The 16,022-nt window shown below is 35.8% G+C and overlaps 1 protein-coding gene across 4 annotated transcripts in view; it reads left to right on the top strand.

Annotated features, from left to right (window-relative positions):
- Positions 1-1,068: 1,068 nt before the first annotated feature.
- Positions 1,069-16,022, top strand: part of LOC129927407 (myosin light chain kinase, smooth muscle-like) — a 154,786-nt gene continuing 139,832 nt past the window's right edge. Inside the window, exon 1 of one of the 4 annotated variants that reach the window (XM_056036387.1) lies at positions 1,069-1,880. The gene's annotated coding sequence lies outside the window, so the exon portion shown is untranslated. Of the gene's footprint in view, positions 1,886-16,022 lie in introns of all 4 variants that reach the window. The other 3 variants (XM_056036377.1, XM_056036400.1, XM_056036394.1) reach the window with 3 other exon arrangements.

Below are 16,022 nucleotides of genomic sequence, written 5' to 3'. Positions count from 1 at the left end.
CCCCATTATAAAATAATTTTACAATATAAAGTGTTTTTTTTAAAGGCAGTGAACTTTTTATCGACAGACAATACCATGGTGGTGGGGCTTATTTTCTAGAAGTGAAACTAAAACGAAAAAAACAAAATTCCTGTAACGCAATACTGGTATTTCTATTGTGAATTTCTATTTTGATAGACTTGAATTTACATAATATAAGTCATCCATTATAAGAAGGAAAAAAGACGCATACATCCTAGCAAGGACTTTTCTAACGCGAAAGACAGACTAAAAAAAAAAAAGATTTTACGTTCAATTGCATTTCTATATTAGTCGGAAGAACTTGGAATAAAGCTACAGTACTATATTAGTCGGAAGAATTTGGAATAAAGCTACAGTACTATATTAGTCGGAAGAACTTGGAATAAAGCTACAGTACTATATTAGTCGGAAGAACTTGGAATAAAGCTACAGTACTATATTAGTCGGAAGAACTTGGAATAAAGCTACAGTACTATATTAGTCGGAAGAACTTGGTATAAAGCTACAGTACTATATTAGTCTGAAGAACTTGGTATAAAGCTACAGTACTATATTAGTCGGAAGAACTTGGGACAAAGCTACAGTATTAGTCTTACGAATTATAAAATAACTTGGCAGTACTAGGCACATATTCGACTACAGAAAAGTTTCTGGCCGTAAAAGTTTCGTACTTCGTAGCCACTTGAATAATTCACCCAGATCCTCTTGCAGCACCGATTGCCTCACTGTCCGCTTCCGTGTTACAACTACATCAGCACTGACCAACCTAATGTCTTCCCGTCGAATGTCTTGGTCACGTCAGCCCCCCTTCTGCCACCTTGGTGTTAGAACGTCCTCCATCCGTTTGCCCCTTTCTCGACTAGCGTTCAACGCCTGCAAACACAGCTCCCCCCCCCCCCGCCACCACTCCTACTAGTCATCTCCCCGTACTGTCGAGTGTTTGGGAGTGAGAGAGAGAGTGTAAGAGAGGGATCGCCAGCGAAGGGCGCGAGTAATGTATCGACACTCGCCCTCGCTGAAAGAGGGCGTGAGGGCGGGGGAACAGAGAAGTGAGGGGGGGGGGACACAAATGGGAACTGTACTGCTCCCCCCCCCCTCCGTTTCGTAACGAAAGAGTTATTCAGTGATAACTGCATTCGTGAGCAGTACGCTCGACTTTGAAACATATATTTGAATTGCCGTATAAGTATGCAGCCCTCTGTGTATTTGTACTTCTGATGTAGATAATGTAGTACACTTTGATAGGTGTTCAGTCAATCACTTTACTTGCTACATGAGAATAGAATGCCTTCAATTATTTGTACTTAAGCAAGAGTCGCAAATTATACACAAAAAGAAAAGTTAAATTTTGTCATTCAACTTTTTAGAAATGATAAAATATAACATATATATATAGGATTAGTAGTATAGAAGTGTGTAAAACAATCGTAGCTGTGTTACTATTTCAAATCTGGATTGCGTCACGGGCATAGAGGCCCAGGCCCTGTATCCAAGTGCAAGACCCGTCAGTGGATTTTACCAACGTCACATCAGTTCGAACACAGCACCTTTCACCACTCTGAGTCTAGCTCTGCTCAGCCAGTCACGTGAGCTCCGGTGAAGTAAAACGAAAGGTGCGGTGTGAGGAGGCCACGACGGGGGGACACCCTCCTGATTTCACGTCTGTTACTTAGCCGTTAAATAGTGTTGGATTTACGCTTGAACCTTCCCTGTCACAATACCAGACGGCTGGAATCCCCTTCCGTGTTTTCAAAACTCAATTACCGCGCGCAGCGGATGGCCTCGTTAATGAGGGTCTCACGTTTATGAGTGTGATTGCCATTATGTTCACGTGACAAGATGGATTAATTTCACACAAAGTAAGGTGAGCTCGTTATTGATTGATGTCCATTATGTTAGGTTTAGTTTTTTAAATTAGATCTATAAATATAATAACGCTTGCTCAGTTGATAAGCTCTCTCAGTTGTAAGACGTTTTTCTTTTTTTTCTTGGGTTTGTACCGGTATTGATTTATCTCAACATTTTATAAAGGTATAAAATTGCATACGTGAAAATGGTTTTAAAAATGTTTTCTCAAAGTCTCGCGGCCCCTTCAAGAAATGTGCTTTGCAAACTTTCCAAAACCCTAAGTCAAGACGGAGAGCGCCTCTGCGCCGCAAACTTCCCACAGCCTCATGACTGTGCCCGAGAGGAACTCTTGTCTAGCAGCCCTGCCCTTCGTGGATTCAATTCTTCCTGTTATGCCATCCTTTCCATTCAAACCCTACAATTCAATTCTTCCTGTTATGCCATCCTTTCCATTCAAACCCTACAATTCAATTCTTCCTGTTATGCCATCCTTTCCATTCAAACCCTACAATTCAATTCTTCCTGTTATGCCATCCTTTCCATTCAAACCCTACAATTCAACGTTTTTGAAACTCGTTTCCCATTGAGCTTGACTACATACCATTACTTCTCTACAGTCTCTACACCCAGACCATCACCCATTAAACCACTATTACATCAGATCTGAACGAAGTGGTCGTCTCCTTTCCATTAGAACTAAAACAGAAAGATTTAAAAACTCCTTCATCCCACTGTCGGTCAGAATGTTACAAGATCATCTGTCATCATCGAGAAGTTCATAGAAGTCTAATTCATAAATCGCTGGTTGTGAGTGTGTATGTGTTTCGTGTGTGAATGTTGTTCGTATTTGTATCTATAATGTTATTGTTACAGTAGTTACGCTGAGGTTGTCAATTGTAGTCAAACTGAATTTCCATTTGATTGGATCAATAAAAATTATCTTATCTTATCTTATTTACCTGTTCAAAACGTATTTAGTTGGTCCTTTGAAAATCTTGTCTATTATGTTCTCATAGTGCCCTGAGCCTACATTATATTTGTTTACACTGCTGTATAAACTAAATTATTATTATTACCAACTCTTGAAATGTGATGAACATCAATAGAGTGAATTGATAACTTGAATGCACTCTCGTTGGCTACAATTCAAAGAGACTTCAAGAGTCATGGTATTCTTAGAACTTTACATTGTTGGCAGCACAAGGAAAAAAGAAACTACATTTTTCATATCCATTGACACTTTGCTATAATTCCTAAATAAATTGTAAGATTCCTGTATTCAACGATACAATTAAAATTAGTATCAGGTCACGTGGTACGGGCTTAATGAGTTAGCAATAAGTGGTTCCCAACTGCTGGGGGTCATGTCATGGGGATCACATCAACGCAAACTAAAAGTGGTCGAGTCCTCTCCAGCTTGATGATTCTCTGTGTAAGGAAGCTTCAAGGGACACTAGAGAGCTAGTTGAACCAAGAATTGTGTGAGAAAGTTAAGTACAACATTGAAAAGAAGAATGTGTGATACACTAGATGAAATAATAGCGTGCAAGATTTGTAATGACACGAACAATACGTGTTCTATCCTTTCTTTGATACACAGACACGCATTAGGAAGATATACCGTTTAAATGGTCGCTGAAAGTGTCCCTGTACAAAAAAATAAAAACAAAAAATACTTTAAAAAATAAAGCTTATGCGAAGTGTAATTATTAAATTATAGATTTTGTTTTATAGCGCTACTTTCATGCTTATACCATGATCAGAGCGCTATGGTCCAATCTCATTTGTGGGTGGAGGGGTATCTGGTAGAAGGTTTTTCCGTGCTGCCTTTAGGCGCTCACTAAACACAACTCTTCCCGAGTCGGTTGTCGAGCCTCGATCCCCCATCATAGGTAGCCAAGCCAAGTTAAGGGCAGGGGAAACACTAAAAAATGATAGATTTGGAAAAAAAAATCGATTTTTAGTTTTTACATGTTTCAAATAGTTTAACATGTTTTGCACTTATTTTACTTAATGATAACATTGAAAAAAAATATTTAATATGTAAAAAATGCATTTAATAATGGTCACCTTTTCATAATAAGAGCTGAAAATGACCAAAATACCCATTGTTTTTACTTGATTTTCGTAAACAATAATTAAAGGGAGCCCGCCATGGTTGGCCTCATTGGAAAGCTTGTCCTTTTTTCTCTAAGGTCAGACTATAAAAAGACATCCAATGAAAAATAATTATTTAAGTCTGAACATTCTTCCCTCCTATATAAATGCGTTTCTTGGCTATAAAAAGAACTGCCAAGACCTACATATCTTCTGTTTACAAACACGAATAATACGATTGGTTCAAAATGATCACATGATGTTTTTTTTCTTATACCATTGGTTGTCAATGGACGCTTTACCACAGCTGAAATGAACACATTAGCCCTTTGTAGATTAGATTCCATAACTTTGCTTAATTCTTTTTAAATTTTTAGATCTAATAATTTCTCAGATCAAATAATGTTTTAAAAGGAATCATGTGAATTTCGTAGATCTACATATTAACATTGGTTTAAACAAGGAAATTACGCTGGCAATAGATCCAAAAGAGTCTCAAGTCCGAGTCTAGAATTAGAATAGAATAGTCTAGGTCTAGATGATACTAGACTAGATCTACTTGACTTGATCTAGATCTATTCTAACACTTTAACAGAATGATAATCTAACTAATCTAAGCATTGGAAGTTCAAGATAAAAGCAACAATCTAGAAGTAGACATATTATAGAGATCTAGATCTAGACTTATTCTAGAGGATCTAGATCTAGAACTAAACAATATGGATTTAGACTAAAACTAGGACTATACTGGGCTACTGGGTATAAAATATAAATGTAATGTAATGTAAATCTAGTTCTCAATTGAGATTTATATATCTTAGACTCTAATTAAGTTAATATAACTATTCTAAATCTAATGTAGATATAGATCTAATAGGACTGAATATATATAACTTTACAGAATATCTTACTTAGATCAAAATCAACAGTATATAGTATATATACGGTTATACTACTATATTATCTATAGTATATACTGTAGTTCTGGAGTCTAGTCAATCTAGATCTAGAGAACCTAATCTAGTTATAATAAATAAATCTATAAAGATATCTATTAAGTTGTTGCACACAAAGATAAAAGACATACATTAAAAAAAAAAAACATTTGCTGTAGATGTAAATAATGATTGAGGCACAAAACTAACAGAATTCAATTCTTTTTTTTTTTAAAGCTTCAAATTTCTATTGACTTCATCAGTTAATTGTTAATTTATTGTTCTACTGATATAAATGTACAGCACTTTCCATAAGGAATCTTATTGAAATTATAAGAGGAATGTTTCGCAGAAATATTTAGATGGTTACATCGACGACAACTTGTCGTTTATTGAACCACACCAGATTTCGCAAACATATTTCGCAACATATTTGACTGAACTATATAATATGTGACTTACAGATTCAAACCTTCTTTGCAGTCTTTAGAAAGATTGCAAAGCAAAAGAAAATAAAATAATTGAAGCAAAGTACAAATTCATTGTGTCGAAAAGGTTGTCTTTCGGCTCAGCTAAGCTCAGCTTTCGAAATAAGTTCTTGGTCTTTTTTATTTAACAGTACTTTGAGTAACTTTGAAAATATCAGAACAATACTTTGTAAGGCTTAAAAATAATGAAGATAAAATAAAGCTCTCAAGCTCTTAGTAGTGTTTATATTTAGTGTTTATGAATAATCAGTGCAAGACATTAATTATGAAAACATAATAGTTCATTGTTATTAACTTTACTATAAGGCTGGACAATTTTTTTTTTATTCTATAAGATACCTTATTAATTGTTTTTATATAATATCTAATAATATTGCATTTCATTTCAATACATATATTATACCTTTATAAGAAAAAGAAAAAAAGTCATTCCATTAATTTCATTAAAAAATATAAGTTTTATGTACTTCATTGACAAAGTTTTTACTTTATAACTTTTTTAGTTTTCATTGAACATAAATGAAATTTTCACATATTATAACCCTAATATGTCTTAAAAATAATAGTTATAGTTTTTAAAATTTATTATTATAGTTTTTGAGATATTTTGAATTTTCTTAGTTTTTTGACGTTTTCTCAAAATCGCGTTTTTTCATACTATTTTTGCTAAAAACTTTTTTATTTATTGCTCTATTCAAATGATTTTTTCTACACTTATTTAGTTTATATATTACAATAGAAGTATCAGATCACTTTTTTGATAATTGGGGTTATGTTCAAAATTTTTGCACTTTTCTTGTTAAAAAACACTTGTCTGTATAGACAGGGCAGGAAAAAAATTATTAAAAAAAAAATATTCAAAAATTAAAAAATGTAATCTGATACTTCAATTGCAATTATATTTGCCTACATGCCTGCAAATTTTCAAAAGAAAATAATAAGAAATGCACAAGTAGATAGCTTTTATATAAGAGTATGTTTACAAAACAAAATGGCCGCCGTTGCCATAGCAACAACATTTTCAAACTTTTTTTTCTAGATTTTTGATAGGGTACTCATATATAACATTCCTGTATATTATCATTAGATTTGAAGCACAAATAAAAAATTTGGTCTCTAAGTGTTTCCCCTACTTAGCCTCTCGATCACGCTTCCCACTAGTATACCAATTGTACCAATTACTTTGAATCAGTCTTATATTTAAATTTATAATTAATCTAGATTAACATTAATAAATCTGTGCTATTAGAAATATTTGTATCAATTACTAAGCGCTATTTCATGCTTTTAGCTTTCTCAATAATACGCTATGATCCTATCACTTATCTGGACCAGTTGGGAAAATGGGGAGGGGGGGGGAGAGAAAAGGATAAATGGGTGAATTTTACCTTAATCGCTTTTTAAAAGCGTTTATAAAAAAAAAGGGGTGGGGCGGACGACTTGAATTCCATCTCATGGCTCAAGCTTCCTCAAGCCAACATACTAACAACTCTGCTAGTGAGGTACATAGATGATTGTAGGCTTTAGTTGTCTATTTAGTTGTCTATATAGTTGTCTAATTATTTGTCTATTTAGTTGTCTATTTAGTTGTCTATTTAGTTGTCTTATAGTTGTCTATTTAGTTGTCTATTTAGTTGTCTATTTAATTGTCTATATAGTTGTCTATTTAGTTGTATATATAGTTATCTATTTAGTTGTCTATTTAGTTGTCTATATAGTTGTCTCTTTAGTTGTCTATATAGTTGTCTATTTAGTTGTCTATATAGTTGTCTATTTAGTTGTCTATATAGTTGTCTATTTAGTTGTCTATTTAGTTGTTTATTTAGTTGTCTATAAATTAGAGTGTTAAAAAAAATGTTATTATTACTAAGCGTATATTAGCTCCCTCTGTCTGGTGGAGTGTTTTACACGTTTTTTTTAATCCACTTCCTATTCTCGGATAAAATTTTACATTATTAATTATTGAAGAACAAAACAAATATATAAAAATATATTAATTAAATCAATTAATGGTAATTAATTAAATTTATTTTACATAAAAAAGGAATATAAATCTTGTAATATTGAGAGATACGGCGCTCACCCTTAACTCAAAAAGAAAGCTTTGTTTTTAGAAAAAGTACTTTAAAAAATTTTTTTTTACTTCTTTGTTTAATGACAATCCAAAAGAAGGCATCCCTTAATATAGCGTCAGACGCCAAGTAAAGTAACTCTTCGCTGGCTGTTTCTGAATGTGTAGGCCAACATGAGTTAAAGATCTGTAATAGGGACATAATGACATCACGAAGCAAAAAAATAAATTATTTTAATATTTTTTTTATCTCTATGGAGAAAATCATTTAACATTAAAGGAACTTGGCACTGATGACCAAGTTTGGAATTCTCACGAGAGATAAAGACGGGAGATCCGATACACTTTGTCTCTCACGAGTGTCTCAATATTAGTGCCCAGACGTCCAGACGTTTGACCAGTAGATATCTAGAACCCTAGACGTTTGACCAGTCATTAGATCCTTGCGGGAGCTACGAGACTCGGACATCGTATAACTCTTAGTGCTTGATGAGTTGAATGAATGAATGACCATGCTAGTGTCAAATCAAATTCGATGTCTCATGTCCCAGACACATGCAGATATAGTGTCTGTCTTTAAGACATCCCCACACACACACACGTTGAATAAAACTTAATAGAAGTGAAAATAAAAGAAACCTTCAGTGATTGCTGGCTGGAAATGAACTCACGAGAAGTTGCTCATGTATGCACTTTCTTTGTGTGACTCTTGTTCGCTGCTTCAGGGCCATGGTGGCCCACGGTTGTGTACAGAAAGAAACACCATTCATTATGGAAGTAATCTCGTAACCAAACCGTCTCCTAGCAGTGTCTTCCATTCATTTCCCCACCCCCCGCCTCCCCCTCAACAGTCTTGCTTTATAATCTATTCATAACCCACGTGACTTTCTGGCTGGATGCACCCGATTCAACTTTTAAGCAACCCATCTGTAACATTTTAACTCCTATACTCCTCCCATTCTCCCTCCCCCCGCGTCATCACGTCAAGAGTTACTTCAAACCACAGTACACTCCTCTTCCAAACGCCCACGCATGTCCCATGGAAGAAACAGTTGTTCCAAAAACTTCGTGTTTCTATAGTTGTATCTTGTGTGAATGACTGTGATCGTACATACATGTCGTGTGTGCTTTTGAGGGAATACCCCTCTGGTAGTTTTGTCTACCATTATCTAGCATCCCTTATCACTGCACAGGTCCTATTTTTAATGTCTTATCAGCCGTTTTTTGAGCCAGGGCCAATGGCAAATAAATTAAAACTCCACTCTCCTGGTCCAACCGTGTTGATGCTAGAAAAAAAATTCCAGATAATCTAGACGATTCTAAAAAGCTGCCTCGTCTAATGCATGCTTAGATTTGTGGAGACATAAGCCAGGTATAGCGTAGGGTTTGCGTTATATTCAGTTATTTAAAACCCATTACAGTTTAGACAGGAAATGATACTTGGCCGTTTACCTAGCAAAGTGTAGGGGTGTGGAGCGTGTATGCTTATCAGAGGCGTTGCTGGCCCATAGAAGTCCACATGTCACCTCAAACATTTCAGCAAACGATCAGATGAGTTTAAAGGGAGACTATACGCAGTCGTGCATGTTCATTACAAACTCTTAGAAGTCATTGATTGCTGACTCAAGCAACCCGTTCCCTGCTCCAACGGCACTAGAGAAGAACGATTACTTGTACGACTTTGTCCTAGCATACGGAATAAGAAATGTGTCTTTATCTTTCTAAGTATTTTATTAGGTTCTGGGTTTGTATTTGTAAGATATGGTTTCGATTCAGTCTTTAATCACGGTTCTTTTATGATCCGCATTCATTCTAAACTTTTTGGGAAGGGGGGAGTTTGCGAATATATTATCCTGATATAAGTAGATAAACTTCCCTTTAACATACAAACCTAATGCTAAATAGTACCAAGGTTAAACTACGATTACAAAATGTTATAGCTTAGCCTTTCTTCTAATGTACTAACAGGCACTAGGTATCTTCATCATGGAAGAGTGCTAAAAATCTTGGTTTGAGTGTTGACAACATTAGTTCGCAACTTTCTGTCATCACCGATAGTGACTGGGTCTTACATTCGTCGCATAGTTAAGTCACAATGAGAACATTGTTTTATTCTCTGACACCGCACATAGTGCTCACAGAGCAGGATAATTCATTGAGTCACTTCTAGTGCGCCTGCAGCAGAAATTCTTGCCGGTGTAACTACACGGCTTGCTACCATGATATGATGTCTCCCTTGAATGTATATTTAGAAGAATTTTTATCTCAAATGCTCTGTAGTGCTTCTTCTTTCTTTTTTTTTATAGCAAAATGAAAATAGAATTTAAACTTTTAACTGTTTCTCAATGTTTCCGCTCGTCAATGATTTTCAATCTGTTTCCTCTCGCTAATTCTTCTTAATATGTTTTCTGTTGCCAATGTTTCTCAATATGTTTCCGCTCACCAATGTTTCTCAATATGTTTACTTTGACCGAAAAATATTTGTTAAGTAACGTCCCATGCGCCAAAAAATGTCTTAAAATGACACGACACAAAATCCCATAAATTTATGTCACTAAATTCGTTTACTTCAATTCTATGTAAGTTTAAACTATATGTAAGCTTCATATTGCATATAGGTCAATCTTATAGTGCAAACGTGAATTACGTACGTTACTGTGAGACTTCCCTGTGCGCCTGGCACCCTTGGTACTCCACTGCAGTCGATGTGATATAGATCTGCTATTCATATCGAGAGTGCTATAAGGGAGACGAATGTTCCATCCAAAGTTATAGTTTATATGAATCAACGTATGTTTGGCTAACAATAAGTTGAAATATTACAGGGCAATGAACATTGATCCATTAGGAGCCATCCAATATAAATAGAGAAGCTAGAGAAATTGTATGACTGACTGTCAGTGTTGCATGCATTTCATTCTCAAGGTGGTTCGAACCCTGCCCGCCGCCATTCAATGAAGTCAAGCAGGTGGTTCAGGATAGGACGTAATAGTCTTCTCACTAAATGTACGGAATGTCTACAACAAATCAATTTAGTTTTAACGTTAGGCATTTTACACGGAGTAAAATCAATTTAGTTTTAACGTTAGGCATTAGACACGGAGTAAAATTAAAAGTTCCCTTTCAGACCTTGCGATCTATAGGGTAGGTGATGTTTCTGTTGTCCACGGTCAGCTACCCATTAGAGCTGGATGGATTCAGGGGCGCCCTAAAAATACCAAAATTCAGAATCCCAGGATTCGAACCTGGGAATTTCGGTTCGGTTCGCCACGGAATTACAACTAAATACAAGCACTAAAATGTATTCTTAAATATAGAAAGACCATAAAAGACAGTCCTAGCAGTTTTAATCTTGAAGTCACTAAAACTGCTATCATAAAAGTGACAGTTAAAACTTGATATGAACCTGGGAATAGCCCAGAAAAGTTTTACAGCCACCGCTGAAATCTGTTGGGATTTTGGAACAATTATCTGACGTATTGCTACTGAAGCGCTATGATGAGGGGGAAATCGAAAACTAATTCCAACGGTTCTTTTAATGTGAAATCCATTTCGACTGGCATAATGCTAACATGAAGTGTGGGAGATAGGCCTACTCGTCTGACCACAGATTAGCACAAGGGACCCTATTTCAAGCGAGAACAAGAGTGTCCTCACCCTCTGGAACTAAAGGAAAGGATGAAACAAAGATTTCAAGACATCTACTTCAGTATCATTTATTTTCTCTCCTACTTAAGCCATAGCATGTATAGTCAGTCAAGACCTTGTATCTCCACAAAGTATCGTTTATGCTCATTACAAATCAGGCATTCTCCTTATACAGGGTGGTTAAAATAAAGAAGGCACCAAAACCATTTCGCTTTATTTAAAAAATAAACAACACAAGAAAAACATTTAAAAAATACTTTTTAAAAAAACACACAAAAAGCTTATACGAAGTCTAATTGTATTAATTAGTTTGGATCAGTCATGTAATTAAATTTGTCACAGATCTAGACCAACAATAATAAATCTGTGTGAATAAAATATTTGTGCTAATTATTTACGTTTTAGGGCTATTTCACGCGTTTAGCTTCTCACTACACGGTGTGATCCAGTTAGGGGGAGACTATGCAGCACGGACAACATCAAGCCGATAAGAACTTTCTAACGCATCATGGCTCTTCTTCACTTGCTCTTCTGAAAGACTTGCTCTTCCAGGACTCGTTCCTTTACCCACGTATCCTGTCTCTTTAAACTGTCTAACCCACATTCGGATACTTGCACAATACACAAATTCTGTTCTAAAAGCTGCATTGGAACAATGGCATTTGTTTTCGTAAAGTCAAGCACACAAAACGCCTTCTGCTGAGGAGTCGCCATTTTGAGGGTAAATAAACAAGTGATTTTCCTACAAAGACAAATTGAAATTGTCAGCCAGTTAAAACAAGGATGACTTCTGTAATAAATGACCACTAATTCAATCCATTACAATGCTACTGAAAAGAAATAATGTTTATTTTGGCGCATTCTGTTTGAATCGCCATGTATGTTAATACTCAATGAACGTGAGTGCTGAATGGTGGATAAAATGCAATCTATTTATATCTTTAAGTTTTTGTGGTAAAAAAGAAACAGAGACCTTTGAAGTCAGTGTTACTTACCAAAGCCAATGTAAGTGAAAACTGGGTGGGGAGGGGTCATCTGCTTGCCAGAATTGTCAGGTCACATCAGATTGATGGCTTTGCAAATTTCACTGTGTCTAAAACGCAGTCTGACCTTTGCCCTTGACGTAATGCGTAAAGGTAGACTCCCACACATCGTCTGCACGTACATTAAGCTGTTACACCACGTGATCAAGTGCTACATCACGTGACCAAATTATTGTTTTCCTTCTTTCTCTTTTTTTTTCTAATCAACTTTGAAGTGTCTATGTTGAGTCAAGGTAATCATTGTTGAAAGATTGATATGACAGGAAGGTCATAGACCGGATTCGAGAAGGGACAGAACTCAAAAGAAAGATGGAAATATGGAACATTTTTAAGAGTTATTGTTCTTTTTTTTTTTTTCAAGTAATTAAAAAGCACTATTTTATAGAAAGAAAGCCTTTATAAATGGAAAGAAAGCTCGGACAATCATGATATTTGGAAAGAAATCCCTTCTTTTTAAAAAGAAAGCAGCGATATTTGGAAAGAAAATCTAAATATTTTATAAAAAGGCTGATCTTTAAATATGGAAGCCCCTAAATTTGAAAAGAAAGCCGTGCTTTTTGAAAATGAAGCCCTCGTAAGCGGGAAGAAAGTCCTGATTTTTCAAAAGAAAGACCTAACATTTGAAAAGAAAGCCCTGCTTTTTTAAAAGAAAGTCCTCGTATGCGGGAAGAAAGTCCTGATTTTTGAAAAGAAAGACCTAACATTTGAAAAGAAACTTCTCACATTTGAGCAGAAAGCATTGAAAGTGCAGAGAGTGTAAAGCTAAAAAACCAAAGAAGAAAAGGCTCCAGTGCATTGTGTGTGAACTAAACGAGGAGACAGATGAAGTAAAAGAGAGAACGACAGACCGAGATGTAATGAGGTGAGGAAAGAAAATAGCAGAAATAGAGAACAAGAATGTAAGAGCGTGAAACATTACAGCTGAGTTTGTAGGTGCGCGCATGTGTGTTGAGCCAGACAAAACGAAGCGTGGAGGCTGAGGGGGAAAAATGGAGAGACAAAAACACTTGTAGAAGATGTAGTTGAAGAGCAAAGAAGACCCATGAGTGAGTCAACGCCGCTACGTACTGTATCAATGTGAGGTATGTGTGTGAAGTACTCACACTGAAGACATTTCAACTAGTTAGATATGGACTAAAGCATCTATAGCATATAGTGCTTTGAATACTTATTTCGGTTGCTTACATTTCTTTGTTAAAGACTGATGTAAATGTTATGTTTTGTTAAAGACTGATGTAAATGTTATGTTTTGTTAAAGACTGATGTAAATGTTATGTTTTGTTAAAGACTGATGTATATGTTATGTTTTGTTAAAGACTGATGTAAATGTTATGTTTTGTTAAAGACTGTTAAAAAGTTAAGTTTCTCTCCAAGTACTAAATGTCCACCTAAAGGTCCACATAAAGGTCCACAAAAAGGTCCTCGCAGTAATTGACCAGATTGAAAGTGTGGCTAACACAACGTTCATGTCAAGGACGTTTTACCAGGCCTACAATCCCTAGTTAACTATTTAGTACTCACAGAAATAGTTTGTTTCGGAAATGCCTCAATAAAAACTTTTCATTTTCAGAATTAAAAAAAATAAAAAAGTTCAGCTCTAGGTCTCTAGACAAGTCACTAATTGAATCAGTCAGTCAATGAAATAGTCAGTCAAAGATTCACGTAGCGAGTCAATCAATAAGTCAAAGATTCACGTAGCGAGTCAATCAATAAGTCAAAGATTCACGTAGCGAGTCAATCAATAAGTCAAAGATTCACGTAGCGAGTCAATCAATAAGTCAAAGATTCACGTAGCGAGTCAATCAATAAGTCAAAGATTCACGTAGCGAGTCAATCAATAAGTCAAAGATTCACGTAGCGAGTCAATCAATAAGTCAAAGATTCACGTAGCGAGTCAATCAATAAGTCAAAGATTCACGTAGCGAGTCAATCAATAGGTCAAAGATTCACGTAGCGAGTCAATCAATAAGTCAAAGATTCACGTAGCGAGTCAATCAATCAGTCAAAGATTCACGTAGCGAGTCCGTCAATGAAATAGTATCTTTATCAAACACTGGCCTGTTGATTGACTATTTGGATATTTCATTGACTTACTCGCTAAGTGACTCATTGACTATTTAATGGACTGACTCGCTGGGTGACTCTTTAACTACTTCATTGACCAAGTCAAAGAGTCAGTCAGTGTTTTAGAAAGAAGATTTGCTCAACATTCAACAAGTCGGTCTAGGAATCATCTCCTAAAACACAACAACAACAAAAAAAGGCCGACTAAACAAACTTACAATTGATTATCTCTTTCTTCTCTTGCAATGGCTCGATCCGTTTGCCGCCCCCCCCCATTAATTTCCCTATCAGAGTTGCAGAGCTATTAAAGTGTTGGGCGTATAGCCCACTACCTGAGCATATAAGTATAGGGTGTGTGTGTGTGTGTGTCAGAAGACGTTTTCTACCCAGACATTGATAAACCCAGACTGATTCCAACAAGTATGCCAATACATTACTTTGTCTCAAAGATATCAAAACAGAGATGTCTCTGCCAAACTTATCAAAACTGTTATGGCACAGACGTTGAAGCTTTAAACACTGACTTATATCGGAAATAAATATTGACTTTTCAGTGGCGTTTCATAACGAGTATTCGAGAATTCTCAATCACACATATGCACAATTATATATATACACACACACCCATACACTTTAATAAACGCATGCTCTCTCTCTCTCTCACACACACACGCACTTGCACAGGGGTGCAGGGGTGGGCTGGGTGTAGAGATCATCCCTGGCATCACCACACGTTCCACAAATATCATTGGTATCCATTCACATCTGTCCTTAAAGAGTGTAACATCAAAAATATACAAATCAGTGTCATAGCTAGAGTGGGGGGAGGACCCCCACTTTAGGAGGGTCCCCAAATGAGTGTTTTTTTACATTAATAATTAAATATTACGCAGTATGCAGGGGCCTCCGGAGAGTTCATAGTGTATACCCTGATACAATGCTGCTTTGTTTTACGTAATCTATTTGTTTTGTGTTTTAAAACGGGTAGGTGACTAGGCTACAGATATAATCAATGTGTTCAGGGCATTCACTATCTAAATCAAATGTGAACTCTCTTTCTAAAAAGTCAAAGCAAACTTTTCAGTTAGTCGTTAACAAAAGAGAATACTCTAAACATATTGCAGTGTAGTAAGGGCCTTAGTGCGATTCCAAGCGATCCCTTCGACGTCGGCGGCCCGCCGGACATTCCTTTGATTGTCCATAGAGTCAGGCAGCACCTGGAGTGACGCAAATACACATAGTGTAACAAGAACATTCTGCTTTGTTGTTTAAAATAGGAAAATCTAGACAAACCAAAAAAAATAAAATATAAATAATTATTTTGGTGTAAGATTTTTCACTCCACTACCACAGTGCCGGTCTTTAGTGTGCAAATCCTGGTTACAATATTCGAGCCTAATAACTTTGAAGATCAAACATCTAGAAAGTAATTTTTTGTCTATTTCTTCAACTTTGTTTTTCATTTTCAGTCCAGCTGAGAAATCTTTAAAAAAAAAGAATTAATTTCGAAACATTGAGCAAACCCAGCTACCCCCCCCCCCCCTTTTAGATCATACATTTACACCATTGAGCGTCTTTTTCCAAAATATAGTACAACAAATCTTTTTTTATTTTAATTTCACTACAAAGACATTCTCTAATGTAATGAAAAGATAATCATCTCTATAGTTTTATGAATGCATTCAATTCAGGCCGCAAATCTGCTTCACACACACACAGATACCTAACTAATTCAAATCGTCAATCAGTTAAAAATTCAAGGATGTTTTGCAGACGATCAGTCTGTGGCAGACGCGACCAGTAATTT

This window comes from Biomphalaria glabrata, chromosome 1, assembly GCF_947242115.1.
Source record: "Biomphalaria glabrata chromosome 1, xgBioGlab47.1, whole genome shotgun sequence".
In the NCBI taxonomy this organism is placed as follows: Eukaryota; Metazoa; Mollusca; class Gastropoda; family Planorbidae; genus Biomphalaria; species Biomphalaria glabrata.
Note: the sequence above shows the minus strand (reverse complement) of the source record. Positions and strands in the feature narration are given on the sequence as shown.